At 38.2% G+C, this 19,346-nt stretch overlaps 1 long non-coding RNA gene across 1 annotated transcript; it reads left to right on the plus strand.

The window, feature by feature from the left end:
- Window positions 1-16,207: 16,207 nt before the first annotated feature.
- Window positions 16,208-17,343, plus strand: LOC131318127 (uncharacterized). The gene is made up of 2 exons (XR_009197497.1): window positions 16,208-16,414; window positions 17,067-17,343. It is a non-coding gene; the product is annotated as an uncharacterized LOC131318127 (long non-coding RNA).
- The last annotated feature ends 2,003 nt before the right edge of the window (window positions 17,344-19,346 follow it).

A 19,346-nucleotide genomic window follows, 5' to 3' on the forward strand; every position in this document is an offset into this window, starting at 1 on the left:
CAAGAAGTAAAGAAGATATAAAAACAAGATTGGAAATGTTGGAAATTGAATAGAATTCCTAAATTGACTAGGATTTTTATTCCTATTCAGTTTAGATTTATTTAGCGCTTTTCTATAAATAGAGACCTTGGGGGTTCCTAGGGTTATGGTCTTTTGTTCAAGGGCTTAGATATTAGGGTTTTGTTCATCTCTTAGGGTTCCACCAAGGGTTTGTGTCTCCCTTTCGGGTTCCACCAGAGATTTGTCCCTAGATATCTGTTTGGTGCTTCAAGTAGAGTTACGAGTATAGCCGGCTCTTTGTTTCTCTCCCCATGGAGTACGTTCTTGCTTTGTGCTTGAACGGAACCACGTATATCCTTGTATTCTTGTTTATTGCTTGTTGATTTGTTATATTCTCAGTTTCATGTTCGGCACAACAAATTGGTATCAGAGCTCCGGGTTTCAATCCGAGGCTTTTATTTTCCATTGCGTATTGTGCAATTGGTGATCGTTTCAATGGCGACTCATTTCGAAATTGTGAAGTTCGATGGATAGAGCACTAGCTTCAGTTTATGGCGTATTAAGATGAAGGTTTTGCTTGTTCAACAAGGAGTACACAAGACTTTGTTGGGAAAATCGAAGAAGCCTTTTGATGTGTAGGATAGTGTGTTTGAGGACCTCGATGCGAAGGCGCTCAGTTCGATTCAGTTGTGTTTAGCTGATGATGTGCTTCGCGAGGTCAGGGAGGAGGATACGACTGCTGGTATTTGGTTGAAGTTGGAAAGCATCTATATAACAAAGTCTCTTACCAACCGGTTGTATTTGAAGCAGCGCCTTTATACTTTTCGTATGAGGGAAGGTACGCCCGTAAAAGACCATCTAGATGAGTTAAAACGAATTATTATGGATTTAAAAAATAATGATATTGTGATTGATGATGAAGATCAAGCCCTTATTGTGTTATGTTCTTTGCCTGCGTCTTATAAGCATTTGGTTACTACCCTACTTTATGAGAGAGATACGATTGTGTTTTTACTGTAGGAAATGCGTGCACATGGTGAGAAATTGTCCTCGGTTGAAAAATAAGGATAATTTTGAAAAAAAAGTTGTTGCTGGTATTGTTGAAGAGGATTCTGATGATTCACTTATGGTTCTTTCTGTGAGTGTTGGTGATGTTTGTTCGAATACCGAATGGATTCTAGACTCCGGATGTTCTTACCACATGTGTTTGAATAAGAATTGGTTCGATACTTATGAATTAGTCAGTTGTGGTACAGTTCTTATGGGGAATAATATGCTCTGTAGAATTGTTGGGATTGGAACAGTTAAAGTCAGAATGCATGATGGGTGTGTGAGGACGTTGTTTGGTGTTCGACATATACCATATCTGAAGAGAAACCTTATCTCTTTGGGTACTCATGACTCTTTGAGTTGGAAGTATACCGCTGAAGGTGGAGTCTTGAGGGTTTTGAAGGGTGCTCGTGTTTTAATGAAGGGTCGAAAATCGAATAACCTCTATGTGCTTGATGGTAGTACGATTGTGGGTGTTACATCTTTGGGTTCTTCATCGGTGAATTTGAGGTTGACTTAGTGTGGAATTTGAGCAGATCTTTGTATGTATCCGGGAGGAATGCATTGGGTGGGAGGTGCCCGTTGGAAGATAGAGGCTCAATTTGGAGGCATGTGCGACAGAGTTTCCTGAATCGCGTTTACAAGGTCAAGCAAGTGTGTTTGAGCCTTACTCGCTTGTGTCGTTGGTGATTGCCCCGCGGGGGCTTTTGGGGGAGATGAGTGATTGAAGGAGATGATTGCCTATAGTATTGAGTTTGATGGAATTCAAGTCAAGGTGGAGATTTGTTGGAAATTGACTAGAATTCCTATTCCTATATGGTTTAGGTTTATTTAGTGATTTCCTATAAATAGAGACCTTGGGGATTCCTAGGATTATGGTCTTTTGTTCAAGGGCTTAGATATTAGAATTTTGTTCATCTCTTAGGGTTCCATCAAAGGTTTATGTCTCCTTTTTGGGTTCCACCAGAGATTTGTCCCTAGATATCTGTTTAGTGCTTCAAGTAGAGTTACGGGTATAGTCGGCTCTTTGTTTCTCTCGCCGTTTATAGTGAATCCTCTTGCTCTTTCCCCATGGAGTACGTTCTTGCTTTGTACTTAAACAGAACCACGTATATCCTTGTGTTCTTGTTTATCGCTTGTTGATTTGTTATATTCTTCATTTCGTGTTCAGCACAACAGGAAATAAAAGGACAAGGGTATATATGACGCATTCAATGATCACATTAACGTTTGAAAATAAGGTGTTTTGTTACAAGAGATGTTTTCTGAAGGTGCTTTCAAAGATACGATCAAACATTTTTTCAGAGGTCCAAATGAGCAGAAAATTCTGCAAACCAAAAATCTACAGTACTATTTCTCCACAATCAGGGCAATAAACGAACCGAGCGGCTCGCGACTCAGCTGGAGAAAAGCTCGTTCAAGCTCAACTCGGATGCTAAACAAACGAGCTTGTGCCTAGCATATTAACTCGTTAGATAAACGAGCTCGAGCTGTTGAAAACTCGCCTCGTTAGATAAACGAGCCTAGCATTTTAGCATTCTCTTCTTAAACATTGTTTTCTATAGCTCTTATCACCCATTGAACTTGCGCGTTGACCCAAAAGTCCAAGGCCCCGTTCCAGAAACCTCCTTAAAAAATAAGCAGCTTATTTCACATTTTCAAACTTAAAAATAATGTAAATGAAAAATAATTTTTAAAATTTTTTTGCACCGTATTAAAGATCTTGATGAGATCTATTAAACAAAATCCATATTAGTAGAAAAATTATTTGCGTAAACACATTATTTTTGAGCTTGAAATTACTTTCTTAAAAAATAAGTACTTATTTTACGTTCCGGGACGGGACCCAAGTCTTCTTGGGACCAAATACAATAGAATGCCATACATTTTTTGGGCTATAAAAGGGTGAACCTACTTGCCCTTTCCTTATACCTAGGAAAAATGGGTTTTAGTAAGCTTTTTGTTGTTTTGCAAGTGCTTTTGATCTCTATCATTCTCTAGGCTTTTCAGGTGGTTGCTAGGGAACTAGTTGAGACTTCAAGCCAGGGCCGGCTCTGTGATTTTGGGGGCCTAAGATGAACGTAGATAATGAGGCCTTTAATAAAATTTATGACAATAAAATAACAAGTAGTTAAATGATTTTTTCAAAGCCCAATGCATATATTCGACAAGGAAAAAACCCATACAAATACTAATTTCTGATCTTGTTTTCTCTTATTTGATCTCTAATTCATCTTCTTCCATTTTCTTGTGTGTTTAGGATATTAGAGCTGTTAAGGGTAGAATATGCATAAAACTTATATAGGAATCCACCACATGGGATCATTTTCCAAGGGGCTCTACATGAAGACAGTCGCCCGTGATCTGCATTTTCTTTTTCCTTTTTTGTTTCCTTTGATTGAGCAAGTCAGGTTGGGCCCAACCATTGGGCCTGTGTCTCTTAAGCATAAAATAGGTGGTTTGGGTATTAAAATGGGTCTCTAGTGTTGCTATACCCAAAAAGATTGAACATATACAATGGGTACCCAAAATAATAGGAGGCTCTAGTTTTTACACATTCTTGGCGGGCTTAAGGCGCCGGCCTCTTGGGCCTTAGCCCAAAGCCGGCCCTACAGTTCCAGCGCTCTAAATCCTTGTAAGTTTACATAACCCGCAAGTTGGCCAATCAGTGGTTAAGGCCTATAATTTAGGATTTCGACCCCTCTTTGATTTTATGTTCGAAACCTCCAACGTTATTTTTGAGTTGGTTTCATCTACTTTGGAATTATTTTAGTAAATACATATTATCTTTGAGTTTAAAAATTGCACGGAATTTCGAACAATTTTATGAGAAGGAAGGAGTACTATTGATTACACTATTCACATCCCATTAGGTTGTCAAAAAGGCAAGAAGATTATTAAAATAATATAGCTTTCGATACAATATTTTCAGTATTTTTCAAGGCAAACATTTAGAAAATTGTGGTTTTTTTTGTCATTTTTTTGTCTTATTGACAATCCTTTGGGTTGTTATTAGCATTTTCTTATTACGATATGCCAAAATTTCATGGCAATACCTCCATGATTAATCAAGCATTTAAATTTACTTCTTTTGGATCGGCGAAAGTCAGTTTGTTAGACTAGTTAAATTAACACATTAGAGGAGGAATTCAATTAGGGAAATGATATTGGCACTCCAAAAATTGATCCAGGCACTCCAAAATCAGTGTAACTCCAAAGCCACTTTCCTTTGTTTTTTGGAGTGCCGGCATCAATTTTTGGAGTGCTAATATCATTTCCCATAAACTGACCTCCTTTCTCTCATAGTAGCATCCCTGGTGCTGTTGGGCTAGAGGCCTCTTAGAAAGCCTTTAAATTATTATGAATATTGTGTGACTAAGACTAACATGTAGTTTGTGTTTTCCAATTGACAGACCAAAAGATGGACAGAGCGCTGATCATCAATAGATCGGATTATCCACATCCCCAATATCCCTAGACATGGATGATTTGCCTCAACGACTCGAGCATAATTCGAGACAAAGGGGTTGGCTTGGTAATTAAGATGTCCCGAGGCGATGCTCGCACATGAATCTCACTATTGCAAGCTAGCTAATACTACTATTTTTCTTTTCTTTCTTTTTTTTCAATTCTCCTCCTATCATATCAGTTGTAAAAACGTGGAATTAAAATAATGTTCTTTGTCAATTGTTGCGAAACGTGCATACTTTAGTGCTCCAAATTAATATTGCACCCTTGTGGTTTGGAACTTCTAGTGATAGTCATGTTACTAAATTTACAAAGAATTATGAGGTGATGCAAATAAAGATATAACTAGATGAGTTTTATTGAAAAGACTTGTCCAAAAGGAGATTAAATTATATCTGCCATAGGTGGAAACCATGGTGTTTCTGCCACCATTTGTAGGCCCCACTGAACAGTTTTTGCTCTAATATGAATCTTTCATCTTGTTTAGTCTGCAAATTAATATATCCGCAAAAATTAGTTTGATTGGATGTCGATAAGTATATCAAAAATTGAATTTGATTTATAAAATGGATGGTAGATCATGTTAAAGTCAAACTGTCTATAGTTGTCTATCTTATAAACCAAAATTCAATTTTTGACATTGATCGAAGTCCGATCGAGCTCATTTTTTGCGTGGAAATAAATTTCATTTTTATCCACTCTAGATATAGGTTATTACGGACTTTGCAAGATAAACGATTCTGATTAGTATACTAAATGTACGATGGGATCCAAAATAGTGGTGATGCAAAACCCACCTTTTCCACGTGTGGTGGAAACAATTTAAACTCATCTAAAAGAGCTACTCCCTCCGTCCATTTTTAAGTGTCTCATTTTGTAACTCCAACTTATTAAAAAGACATCATCATTACACCTTTCACATCAACTTTTACCTCAACTTTCCCTCTTTGCCCTCTATGGAGACATCATCATTATATTTTTACTCATTAACTTTTCATAATGGAATCTACTTTTAGGGGCAAAATGGAAAATTCACAAACTTTTACCCACTAACTTTACAAAATGGATACTTATTGAGGGACCACCCAAAATGGAATACTAGACTATAAAAAAGGGGGGCGACTATTTACAGCCCAGTATTTTCTCCCTTAGCCTGTTAAAAATTTTCAATTATACTCGACAGTTAGTTACCGAAATTGAGATACATTCTTAGCATAAAATTTCCGAAATATAATATTTTTTTCAACAGTTATTTATCGAAAATGTATGTTCAGCAGTTGTTTACTGAAGGTTGAACATATTTTCGACATGTAGTTACCGAAATATAATCTTATTTTCAACAGCTATTTACCGAAATGTTATGTATGATTTTCAACAACCATTTACCGAAATGTAGTGGGCTAAGGAAGAAAATACGGGACTGCGAATAATCGCTCCCTAAAAAAGGAACGGAGGGAGTATTCTACTAGGCGCATGTATCACCAAAGCTATATTTGACATTATACTACCTCTCCCTTATACATACTCTAAATGGGTTGAATTAGGTAAATCTAGGGTGGATATATACCGTGGATTTGAACGAGTGTGTACATCTATCTATCTATCTATCTATTAATATCCTTTATGAATGTGTTTAGGCCTACCAATCTTCCGAACTTTCATCCCTAATTTTCTAGAAGGGTTGATGCTATGCAGTGAGGTGCACAGTACCGTGTTACGCACCTCCGAGCTGTCGGATCGTACATTTAATGGCTCGGATCTTATCTTGGCAACCAATGGTTGAGAGCTAGCTGTTCATTGCCGAGATGAGATCCGAGTCGTCGGATGCACGATCTGACGGCTCAGAGCTGTGCAGCACGGTACTGAGCAGACCACTGTATAGCACCATCCCCAAATGAATTTTGTAGAGTTTTGAATTTTTTGTTTGTGGGGAGGAATATAGGGAGGGGTGGAGGAGATATTTTAGGGGAATGAAGGAATTGAGGTTTTTTTTTTTAAATGAAAAGGAGTTGAGTTTTAAATAGTACAACAAAGTAATAATAAATAAAAATAGTACTCTCTTTTTTTCAGTTTTTTCCAAAACCAAAATCAATGTTTTTGAAAATTATATATTGTAATAATTAGAGTTGTGACTGTTTGACGCACAAGACAACAAATTCACATTAAAGTTTTGTTCTATATATTAGTGATGTGTCCGTTCGATATATGGGGGCAGAAAAATAACAATGTGAAGTTTTTTATCTTGTGCCAACGTGCACACCATTATATGTTATCCAGTGGATATATGAAAAAAAATGCTACCATGCATTGAATATAGGATCGTAAAAAAAATTAAACTATCCTTTTCATTACATAGCGTTGTTCCCATCCGATAAGCCGGAAAAAATACCAATGTCTATGGAGAGAGAGATTTTAGAAAATAAATTTTATTAGATAAAAAAAGGTTATTCCAGTTTACTTCCTCTCAGCGCCCAATAACTATATGGGCAACAGAGTAAAATACCTTAGACCCACGTGCTCACTTACAACAGTACGTAGTCCTTTTCAGGTCCGGTATTCCGGATAATGAGCAAAATCCGGACTTCTCACACAGCCGTTGGATTGTGTTTTCAATAGTTCAGATTTGCAGCCAATTATGACCGGTCATAAATTGACTGGAGATCTGGATCATTGAAAACACAGTCCAACAAAAGTGCGAGAAATCTGGATTTTAACCAAAATCTAGGATACCAAACCTGAACAGTAGCGCTTCCTTCAGTTACCTGTTCTCTGAAGCAAAGTTGTGACGGTTTCCATATAGGAACTCCATGGGACTATGGCAACCTTAAACTGCCACTCCACGTCTGGCTTCCTCGTGTTTCTTCAACTACCCTTTCTCTTCCAGCATGGGCAGGGCCAGCCCTAAGAATTTAGAGGCTCAAAGCAACTTTTAAAATTGAGGCCTTAGATTTTATTAAAAAAAATCAACATTGATGGTTAATAAAGGTAAAAATATTAAACATGGTATTTTAGTTTCGCAATTTAACTAAAATAAAATTTTAAAATATTTTATACCATTAGAAAAAAAAAAACATAACGAAATAACACTCATACACTGCATTATTTAACTAATTGTGTTATTAACTTTCACCATAAGAATGCTATTTTAAGCAATGAGAGAATTGTTTACTTTAAATCTTTTTTTATTAGAGTATGTTGAGAGAAAATTAATTATTTTGATTTATTTATAGTCAAAAGTGTTTTATTTGTGAATTTGATATTAGAAGTTGAAAATAAAATTGAAATAAATGAAGGCAAAAAAAAAAAAAAAACTTATCAAAACATTTATCATGTGCTTTGAGTAATATCTACAATCACTTAAGCATAACTAATTTAGACTACGATGCACGAGTTGTCGGCCTTGTTCGTTTGATAACTTTGGGTATTTTAGTTTTGATAGTGATTGAAGAAAGAAATAGGATAAATGATTGGAAAACAAAGTAAAACATCAAAACGAACAAGGTTGTCATCATCTACCTAGATCTTGCTCTCTATCTAGAAAAAAGAAGAAAAAAAGATTTACACTGTGTTTGTGTTTACACCCATTTTTGGCCAAGATTCAGAAAACGAATTTGTGGTTAGAAGAAGGCCTTGAATAAAGGTCTCAAGCGCTAAAAAGCCTCATGATCGGCCATCCACGAAATCAGGCCGATTTGAATGCCACTGATCGAGTTGAGTTTTCAAAGGCCTGGGCCAAATTATGCCTAAGATTTCATTATCACAAGCCCAAGCCCAAGATTGGCCGAAAACTTGGGTTGACCCACTAGATCTGAGTGTTTTATCCAGGCCTAGGCCAGTTCTTAGGGGTAACAAGGCCTTTTAATAGGTCTAAATTAGTTAAAGCCTGGCCTTCTTTCCAGGCCTGGGCTCAAAAGGCTTACAATAGACGAAGGCCCATGATTCACATTGAGTTCGGGCCCAAATAACAGATGGGCTTACTTCCTTAGAAAGGTTACATATGGCCTGTTAATTGGTAGGGAAAAAGGCCTTAAGCTGCTCACAAGCAGCTCAAAGGCCTAGAATGTTCCTGTTATACAGGTCTGGATAAGCTGCTCATAAGCAGCTCAAGGTCTGAGCTGGTAGGACCCCATTCTTTAGCATGAAGCAAGGCTTGGGACACGTGGTAGCCATGCATGGAGTCATCCTAAGCAGCTCTAGCCTGCATAAGCACCTGCAAGCAGCTCAAAGGCCTAGAAGGTTCTCTCAAGGTGCTCACAAGCAGCTCAACTAGGCCTGCTGTATGAAAACCTAAAGAAGGCAAGTGGTAGGGCACAAGTCCCACGAAATCTCTCTTTTCCATATATAAATGTATATGTATATATATATGAAAATGCCTAATAATAGAAAGTGGGCCCTCAAAAGGGGCTCAAGAGCCAATGAAATGGCTGAAAGGCCTGATAAAATTTTGGCCTTTGACCTTGGTGGGCCCAAGATCTTCTATTCAGGCATTCAAGCAACTTACAAGCAGCTCAAAAGGCCTTCGTGATTCTGCACAGCCAATTCCTTTTACCTTTTTACAAGTTTTTTATGCAGGAAAAAAGAGCTTTTTCAGGCCTTTCAGGCCTTAGCTGAATTCTTGGAGTGAGGAGTAAAGCTTGGATAGGTGGCAATCGCTCATTGGAGGAAGTAGAAGCAGCTCAAGCCTAAGCCTTTACCAGGAGGACACTTGGCAGCCATGCATGAAGGCCTGTGGAAGCAGCTCAAGCAGCTTAAGGGCCTGGAAGCATTGCTTATAAATACCAGCATTGAAGGCCTTGGCCAGGGTCCTCGACCATCAAGCCCCCGGCTTATGCAAATTTATGTTTTAATTATCTTTTATCTTTAGGTCCACGACCATCAAAGCCCATGGCTTATCCAAATTACATTTTAATTATCTTTTAACTATTTTTATCTTTCGGTCCCCGACCAAACAAGCCCACGGCTTATCGTTCAATTACCTTTACTTTCTAGAATAGTTTATACTCAATCTAGCCAAGCCTAGATTTTATTTCATTTCCTTGTAATCAGACTTTGTTAAACCGTTAATAAAGTCCATTTATTTCTGTTTTAGGCCTTGCTCTACCTTTCTTTCCATTTTTCACACGATTAGGAAATTTTAAGTCCTTAGCCCGCAAAGGCAAACCACGAATCTCCTCACGGTCTCCACCCTTAGGCCGTGCACTTTCGTTCGATTAGAAGTCAAATTGAGGCTTCCAGGCCTTGATACGAATTTGGGCAGCAATCCTGCCCTGGCACGCCCGCATCAGGCCTAGAACTGCATTGCTCGCTGTTCTTAAGCCAATTGTTACTTTTTTGGAAACAATCAGTTTGGTTTGTAGTTTTGAGATAAAAAAGTTCTATAGGTTTACGTATTTTTTTGTTTTTAGTAAATTTTTTTAACATTTTAACAAACTCTTTTACTTTTTGAATGTACATAGTGTACCTCTCTATTCAAAAAGTATAAAATTTGACAAAAAATCACTAAAGACAAAATAGTAAAAAAATTTAGAAAGATTATTTCTGAGAGGAGAACCAAACAAAGTGTTTAGTTTGCCAAGAGCCCCCCTTCCGAGAGTCGAACCTAGGAAGTGCTACCTCTATCAACAATCAGGGACCATCAGTGCTGCTCCCCCGTCATTTGCAAGATTAGGGATAGCTTATATGAGTTGTTTTCAAGTCCGGACTGTCTGGATCTTCTATTTTCTGATCGATTTTCGATGATCCGAGCCGCTCAATGTGATATGAACGTGATTTTAAGAGTACCCATGAGAAATCGGCAAAAATAATAATCGGGAAGGGCTTGATCTGAACAGTTTTTTATTGACCGGTTCAGAAAAAAACTGCTTGGATCAATCCCTTCCCGATCATTGTTTTTGCTGATTTCTCATGGGTACCCTTAAAATCACATTCCGAACACATTGAGCGGCTTAGATCATCGCAAATCAATCGGGAAAGGGGAGGTTCGGACGGGTGTGGACCGTAAGAGGTGTGGACCTTAAAACAATTGTGTGTGTGTGTATATATATATATATAAACGCTATCATCTGGAAAATTGGGTTATTTTTCGGAGGCCTAAAGCGGCTGCACCCCGAGCTTCAGCCCGAGGCCGGCCCTGATTTTCCTTCACAAAACATCCGCCGAAGATTTACCGTAACACCGGCCTTCGACAATCAGTCTTGTTCCGATGAGGGTGTGGAAGTGTGCCCCTGACTGACATCTCTCCTGGCATCACCAATAACCAACACTCATTGGCTCTCTTTTGTGTTTTCCAATTTGTGTATTCCCGGCAATTGTGACCCCAAAAGATTAGGTAGGATACGAACTATATCAGATGGTAAAGTCTCAATTTATCGAAATGTTCGGGGAATCTTCTTCTACAGAGGCACTTCTGTGATTCATGGACGTACTACTGCAAGTTAGGTATTCGATGTATTGCCTCTATGAGGATTAGACCACAAGTTACCGTAAAGTATGGATATCTTTGTGGTACGGCCATAAAGTGAAATTGTTGAGTAGAATGTTAATGGATTCTGCTCCTATTTCTTCCTAATCAATGGATGGGGAACCAAAAACTTCTGTCAAGTTTACCAATATCCAATGTGTGGTATCTCTTAGTGTATCGATGCTTGATTTCTATTTTACATAGGCATGGTAATGTTATGGCCTTCTGGTCTGCTGCATTAGGGACCATTACCAACTTCAAACTATTATGAAAGTTATCAATCTAGGCTAATTTCTTTGGAGAAATCCCTACAATGTTCAAAATTGAAGAATGTTTTAGCCACACAAGTTTCGCCATATATTTGTTTTGATTGTCGGGTAATTAAGATTCTGTAGGATCGATCATTGAATGGTGCAGAACTGTTTGTCGCTTCGAAGAAATCAACCTTGAGAAATATTGTTATATGATCTAAATTAAAAAGCACATTTACGTATTTGTTCTACTTCAGATTTCTATTTCTATCTATACTTAATTCTGATGCTGTCATGGTTTAATTCTTTGAAGCTTCATTGGGTTTGCTGGAAAAGCATCATTAGACTTTTCTTGGTCAGAGGACGCACATGTTTTGTTCAGATAGGATTATGCATAATTCAGTTATCTGTTCAACGGCTTATTTTGTGGCTCACGGTATGAGGGTGCACCAATATGTACTTGAAACTACTGCGTATGTTATCAATCCAGGCTATTTCCGTGGATCAAACCAATGAAATTTCAAAATCGAAGAATATTTTACCATTGCAAATAAAGTATTTTATTTTCTTGATTCTCGGGTAGAATTTTCGAAAGTATCTCTAATTATGTGGTTTAGATTTTTTGGTTGCTGCAGAGGAATCAAATTGGTGGAAGATAGTTAGCTGATCTAAACAAGCACATTGCATGGCTTGTAGGTTCTACTTTGAATTTCTTCTTATAGTTAGTTCTGGTTGGGTCCTAATTTAATTATTTGAAGCTTTATTGGTTTACTAGCAAAGCCTCATCGATCGGGCTTTTGTTTATTGGAAGAGGTACGAATATATTATTCAAATAGGGCTATGCATGATTTAGTTTTCTTTCCAATGGCTTATTAGTACTTCTCTTTCCCGTAAGATTTTGAGCTAACTATTACGGAGTACACTTGAGTTCAAAACTCTAAATATGTTTGTTCATTACATGCATTTTTCTTTCTCCTGTACTCTTCTATGCTACTTTGTATATTCATTTGTGTTGCTTAATAAAAAGAAAATGCAATGTAATACACAGTAGTGTGCACGTGAGGAACTGCAACAGTAATGATATTTTCCGCAATTAATAGCAGACAATAGCAGTGTTCAATTTTTGGTTCCTCACCTCCATCCATTGATGAATAATTCTCATCGGTTTAACGTGTTTCTCTTACATGATTATTCATTGTGATCTTTTTGCTTTGGTATCGGTGCAAGATCCAATTACTTAAAAGTATTATTGGCAGCACAATGAACCTAGACATTGAGATATGTAGGGTAACGGGGAAGACGGGACAAAAGGAAAAGACAAACGGAAAGACTCGAAAAGATTCCTGCACATTAAAGAGGTGGGTGGAAATCATTTTCGACAAATGATCGAAAGCAAAGATGTGTTGATCCCGTCCTAGATCAACAGTCTTAAAGTTATCGTACGTACCACTTGTTTATACCATTCTCATGTCACATCCAAGTCAATAAAAATAGAAAAAATGAAGTGTACAAAACAAAACAATTGTTACGTGTGATGGAAAATATCAAAATATGATGATTAAATTGTGGCATATGTTTTTCATTTCAAGATAATATATAAAACTTAAAGTAAGATGAAAATCAAAGCCATTAGATTACCAATAAAAAACACACCACAAAGCAAATCTAGCTAAATGAAAAGAATCAACTACAACACTGAGTAATAGCCTAAGGCTTCTAATTAAAGAGTCCAACAAGTCGAGCAGTAACTTGTTAAGTTTGCAAGATTTACCAACAAAAAATATTTTCTTTTTTGGATAATGTATGGTCTCGGGCCAGCTTGTACGCATCTGAGACTGAGGTGGCTTCAAGAGTTGTTGACAAGGAGAATCGAACTTGAGACCTTAAAATGGAGCAAACACCTAAGTCCCAAACCAAAACCACTTGGCCAACCCCTGGGGTTACCAACTAAATTTTGTTATCACGTAGGCCATCATAATGAAAGAATCAATACAAAATGCCATCAGAATTCACACTAGAAGCGCTATGATATCAGGTGACCCCTGTTAGGGAAGATTCGAATAGGGGTTCGAATTCTCTCCGATCTAAGTTTTAGATTGGACGGTACAGTTCAAATCTGTACTATACATCCAGATTTGAAATATTTCGACTAGTCCAGTCTAAAACTTATTGAAATAGCGGTGAACAACTCTACATGGAGGATGCTGGGATAATAAGTTGAGACAAATAGGTTGTGAGATGAGAGTAATAAGTGGATAGAAAACTTATTGAAAACGAGAGAGCTGTGGTTCTGAAAATCCCAAGTCAACAAAGCTGTGTCCTCGAGGAAAATTGTGTTGCGTTGTTATCCAGAGGTCAAGATCTCATGCTTGACTAGCTAGAGTGGCTCCAAATCGTATTTTTGTTTTTGGTTCTTTTAGTCAATGAAGTATGTAACATTCATTGAGTTGGCACATTATAGAAAAAATCAACCAAACTTTTCCCAGTTAACGGGGAAGACGGGAGAAAGGAGAAGGCAAATGGGAAGACTCGAAAAGATTCCTGCACATTAAAGAGACAAGGAGGAAATCATTTTCAACAATTGACTAATGATTAAAAGCAAACATGTGTTAGGCTATATTTTTTATTGTCTAAACGGATTAAATGGGTTAAAATCCAAAAAAATACCAACTTGGCGCAAAAACCGCATTCTTTCCTGCGAAATTAACAAAAACACAAAACAAGACAAAGCACGACGTCAAGCAAAAAATGAGATAAAATGCGCCCCTAACGCGCTAATTTGCCCTACTTAGACGCTTATATCTATGATATTGCGCGCCTATCAACAAACTTTGCAATTAATACTGCTAAACACGTACACTGTCGTGAACAGATTCATACAGCTTCGGCGACAGCAGCTTCTGCCAATTAGGAAAATCAAAGCAAACCATCCCTTGTAAGTTTAATGCTGCTACAGCCTTTGCAATCAGATATTTCTTTTCCGAGCATTTGCCTTCTGGCTTTGCCGCTGACCACAAACCAAGTTCCAAGGCCTCGGCCTCGCATAAAGAGCTTCCCGATCCCTTCAATGCAGCCTTAGACTTCCTCTCCCTTAGTCTTGGATTCAATCAGAGAAGCATGCCATCCCTCCCAAACAATGTCAGGGTAGCGACCACATACAGATCGCGCATCTGCAAGGGGCCTTCTTCTGGCACAATCATCATCAGAAACCATCACCATATCCATTCCTGTGATCTGTTTTTGACTTTGGCTTGAAATCAGATCGAGGATAGTTCCAAGTTCTGGTCCATGACGGAGGATCGTTTCATTGGTATATATCCAATGCATGGGGCAACCCAAACCTCACCACCAACGACATAGAGATACACACCCTCAGGCGAACCCAGGGGCTCTGCTGTGCACAAGTGCACAACATGGGTGTTGTGTACAATCTCGGCTGTTGGATCGTGCATCCGACGGCTCGAATCATGCAAAACAAGCAAGTGCACAGCATGCCCCCCGCTTTTCCTTCTGGCCTGTGTAGACGGGCTACACACAAATTGATAGATGCGAGTAGGTATGTAAATGAACCGAGCAGTTCGGCTCGGCTTGACTCGACTCATTTGGTAAACGAGCCGAGCTCGAGCTCGAGTTTTTGGCACATTTACTAACGAGCTGAGTGGAGCGCGGCTTGTTCGAAAAAAACTCGGCTCGTTAAGGAGGGCTCGACTTGATTAAAGAGGCTCGTTTAGTAAATAACTAAGCTCAGTTCGTGAAGACTCGAGTTGAGCTCGAGCTCAAGTCGTTGGGTCATTTAGTAAATGAACCGAACTCGAGCTTGACAAAGCTTTGGCTGTCTGCACCCCTAACAGTTGGATCACCGTAGTAGTTTATTACTGGGATTGCTTATTAAGTAGTAACATATACCTATTTAACCTACTCATGATTTGAGCTACTTAAGTTGGGTTAGGACTCTTTATTGCCACTCTAATAAGTGGGTTGAATTTAATTTAATTTAATTTAAAATGGATGAAATAGAACATATTTGTGGGTTTGGATACTAATATTCGATAACCCGGGAAGCCGGCTGTCCTCATCCGGGCCGTTCATTTCAGCAATGGACGGCTCAAATTTTATCTCAGCCGAACAGATCTCAGTCGTTCATTTCGTTCATTGCTAAGATGAAATTTGAGCTGTTTATTGCTGAATTTGAACGGCCGGATAGGTCAATACACGGACAGCATGCTCCCCAATGGTAAGCTCATCATATCAATTAGCACCCAGCGAATTTTCCATCATATATGGAAAGCCCCGTGAATTAACGTGTGGTGCGTTGTTGAGGTATTGGGACACAGGACCACTTAACAATTTCCCCCAAAGTAAGGACTGGAGATCTCTGTCAGCTTGTTCCACCACCAAAAACTGTGTGTTTGATGCGCCTAGTCATGTAATCTTTTAAAATGGCCTACTTCTTTGGCGTGTTCAACGCCATAGGGCAACCGGCATGCCTAACAACCAAACAAGAAGTAAAGAAGATATAAAAACAAGACTGGAAATAAAAGGACAAGGGTATGACGCATTCAATGATCACATTAACGTTTGAAAATAAGGTGTTTTGTTACAAGAGATGTTTTCTGAAGGTGCTTTCCAAGATATGAGAAAACATTTTTTCAGAGGTCCAAATGAGTAGAAAATTCTGCAAACCGAAAATCTACAGTTCTATTTCTCCACAACCAGGGCAGCAAACGAGCCAAGCGGCTCACGACTCAGCTTGAGAAAAGCTCGTTCAAGCTCGACTTGGATGCTAAACAAACGAGATCGAGTCTAACATATTAGCTCGTAAGATAAACAAGCTCGGGCTGTTGAAAACTTGGCTCGTCAAATAAACGAGCCTAGCATTAATTTTAGCATTCTCTTCTTAAACATTGTTTTCTGTGGCTCTTATCTCCCGTGCATTAAACTTGGGCGTTGACCCAAAAGTCCAAGTCTTCCTGGGACCAAATACAATAAATTCGTAGAAAATGAATGCCATACTTTTTTTGGGCTATAAAAGGGTGAACCCTACTTGCCCTTTCCTTGTACCCAGGAAAAATGGGTTTTAGTAAGCTTTTTGTTGTTTTGCAAGTGCTTTTGATCTCTATCATTCTCTTGGCTTTTCAGGTGGTTGCTAGGGAACTAGTTGAGACTTCCAGCGCTCTAAATCCTTGTAAGTTTACATAACCCGCAAGTTGGCCAATCAGTGGTTAAGGCCTATAATTTAGAGTTTCGACCCCTCTTAGATTTTACGTTCGAAACGTCCAACATTATTTTTGAGTTGGTTTCATCTACTTTGGAATTATTTTAGTAAATACATATTATCTTTGAGTTTAAAAATTACACAGAATTTCGTACAACTTTATGAGAAGGAAGGAGTACTATTGATTACGCTATTCACGTCCCATTAGGTTGTCAAAAAGGCAAGAAGATTATTAAAATAATATAGCTTTCGATACAATATTTTCAGTATTTTTCAAGGCAAACATTTAGAAAATTGTGGTTTTTTTGTCATTTTCTTGTCTTATTGACAATCCTTTGGGTTGTTATTAGCATTTTCTTATTACGATATGCCAAAATTTCATGGCAATACCTCCATGATTAATCAAGCATTTAAATTTACTTCTTTTGGATCGGCGAAAGTCAGTTTGTTAGAATAGTTAAATTGACACATTAGAGGAGGAATTGAATTACTGACCTCCTTTCTCTCATAGTAGCATCCCTGGTGCTGTTGGCCGGGCCAGAGGCCTCTTAGAAAGCATTTAAATTATTATGAATATTGTGTGACTAAGACTAACATGTAGTTTGTGTTTTCCAATTGACAGACCATAAGATCGACAGAGAGCTGATCAATACTCCGGATTATCCACACCCCGGTTATCCCTAGACATGGATGATTTGCCTCAACGACTCGAGCATAATTCGAGACAAAAGGGTTGGCTTGGTGATTAAAATGTCCCGAGGCGATGCTCGAACTTGAATCTCACACTATTGCAAGCTAGCTAATACTGCTATTTTTCTTTTTCTTTTTTCTTTTTTTTCAATTATTCTCCTATCATATCAGTTGTAAAAACGTGGAATTAAAATAATGTTCTTTGTCAATTGTTGCGAAACATGCATACTTTAGTGCTCCAAATTAATATTGCACCCTTGTGGTTTGGAACTTCTAGTGATAGTCATGTTACTAAATTTACAAAGAATTATGATGTGATGCAAATAAAGATATAACAAGATGAGTTTTATTGAAAAGACTTGTCCAAAAGGAGATTAAATTATATCTGCCATAGGTGGAAACCATAGTGTTTCCGCCACCATATGTAGGCCCCACTGAACAGTTTTTGCTCAATATGAATCGTTCATCTTGTTTAGCCTGCAAATTAATATATCCGCAAAAAATTAGTTTGATTGGACGTCGATAGGTATATCAAAAATTGAATTTTGATTTATAAAATAGACGGTAGATCATTTTAAAGTCAAACTGTCTATAGCTGTCTATCTTATAAACTAAAATTCAATTTTTGACATATTGATCGAAGTCCGATCAAGTTCATTTTTTGCGTGGAAATAAATTTCATTTTAATCCGCTGTGGATATAGGTTATTATGGACTCTGCAAGATAAACGATTCTAATTAGTATACTAAATGTATGATGGGATCCACAAATAGCGGTGATGCAAAACCCACCTTTTGCACGTGTGGTGGAAACAATTTAAACTCATTCAAAAGAGCTATTCAACTAGGCACATGTATCACCAAAGCTATATTTGACATTATACTACCTCTCCCTTATAGATACTCTAAATGGGTTGAATTAGGTAAATCTAGGGTGGATATAAACCGTGGATTTGAATGAGTGTGTACATCTATCTATCTATCTATTAATATCCTTTATGAATGTGTTTAGGCCTATCAATCCTCCAAACTTTCATCCCTAATTTTCTAGACAGGTTGATGGTGTGCATTGAGGTGCACAGCACCGTACTGCGCAGCTCTGAGCTGTCAAATCGTGCATCCGATGACTCGGATTGAGAGCCGTTCAGTGCCGAGATGAGATCCGAGTCGTCGGATGCACGATTTGACGGCTCAGAGCTGCGCAGTACGGTGCTGAGCACATCACTGTATAGCACCATCCCCAAATGAATTTTGTAGTCCAAGGAGTTATGTCAGCTCCGTAATTCTAAGGAGTCATAAGAGAAGCATGAACAAGGGTATGTAAGAAAACAACAAACATAAGGCAAACTTCTAAGGAAGTAATTTAAAGTCAGCCATTCAACCTACTTAAAGTAAGCACTATTACAAGCATTGTTGCTAAGGCAACTAATACAAAAAGACTGCTAAGGCATCCTGCTCAAGTAAGAGTAGGCATCTTGCTCAAGTAAGAGCAGCACTTAAATATGTTAGGTTCAAGGTACCAAGTATATGTACTACCACAAAAATGAGACCGAGAAAGAGGCCTACAAGCCCACTTGAACCGAGCTCTGGACTACGAGACCCGAGTATGGACTCCTTACCTGGGGCATCAGCATCCTAAGGGAATTGAATGGCATGAGTGCAAAAGTTATTTGAATACAAACTACTTACATACTTAGGGGAGTGGAATGGACAAGAATCCATATTAGCCCCAAAAAAGGAAGAAATTTTCCAACTCTAGTGTTAAATCCTATGGGACGAAAATTAAGATGAGCAACGAGAAGTCAGCTCAGACAAGTCGACAATTGTAGCGATAAAAGCAATAAGGCTAAAAGTCAGCATCGGCTATGCAAGACCTATCTCAGGAAAATTGAAACGTAGAGGTTCTAAAGGATCAGTACTTGAGAATCCTAAGGAATCAAGACATCAGCAGGTGAAGCATGTACAAATGCAAGGAAAGCAAAGCATGCTAACCTAATCGAAACAAATCTCTAAGGGGATAAGAGTTAAGCAAGCAGAAAGGCCCAATATTGGCCAAAACAAGCTTTATAAAGTTAGCTAACTTTGCTAAATTCTACTAGACCTAAGAGGTCCGAGCGTAGCTCTCAAAAACCTATTCGATCGGACAGAGCTTTTGCTCAACTTAGCCCAAAACTCTTGAAGTATCATCAACAAAAAGCTAAGTCTCCCGGGAC

The sequence above is a fragment of the Rhododendron vialii genome, chromosome 2a (genome assembly GCF_030253575.1).
Source record: "Rhododendron vialii isolate Sample 1 chromosome 2a, ASM3025357v1".
In the NCBI taxonomy this organism is placed as follows: domain Eukaryota; kingdom Viridiplantae; phylum Streptophyta; class Magnoliopsida; order Ericales; family Ericaceae; genus Rhododendron; species Rhododendron vialii.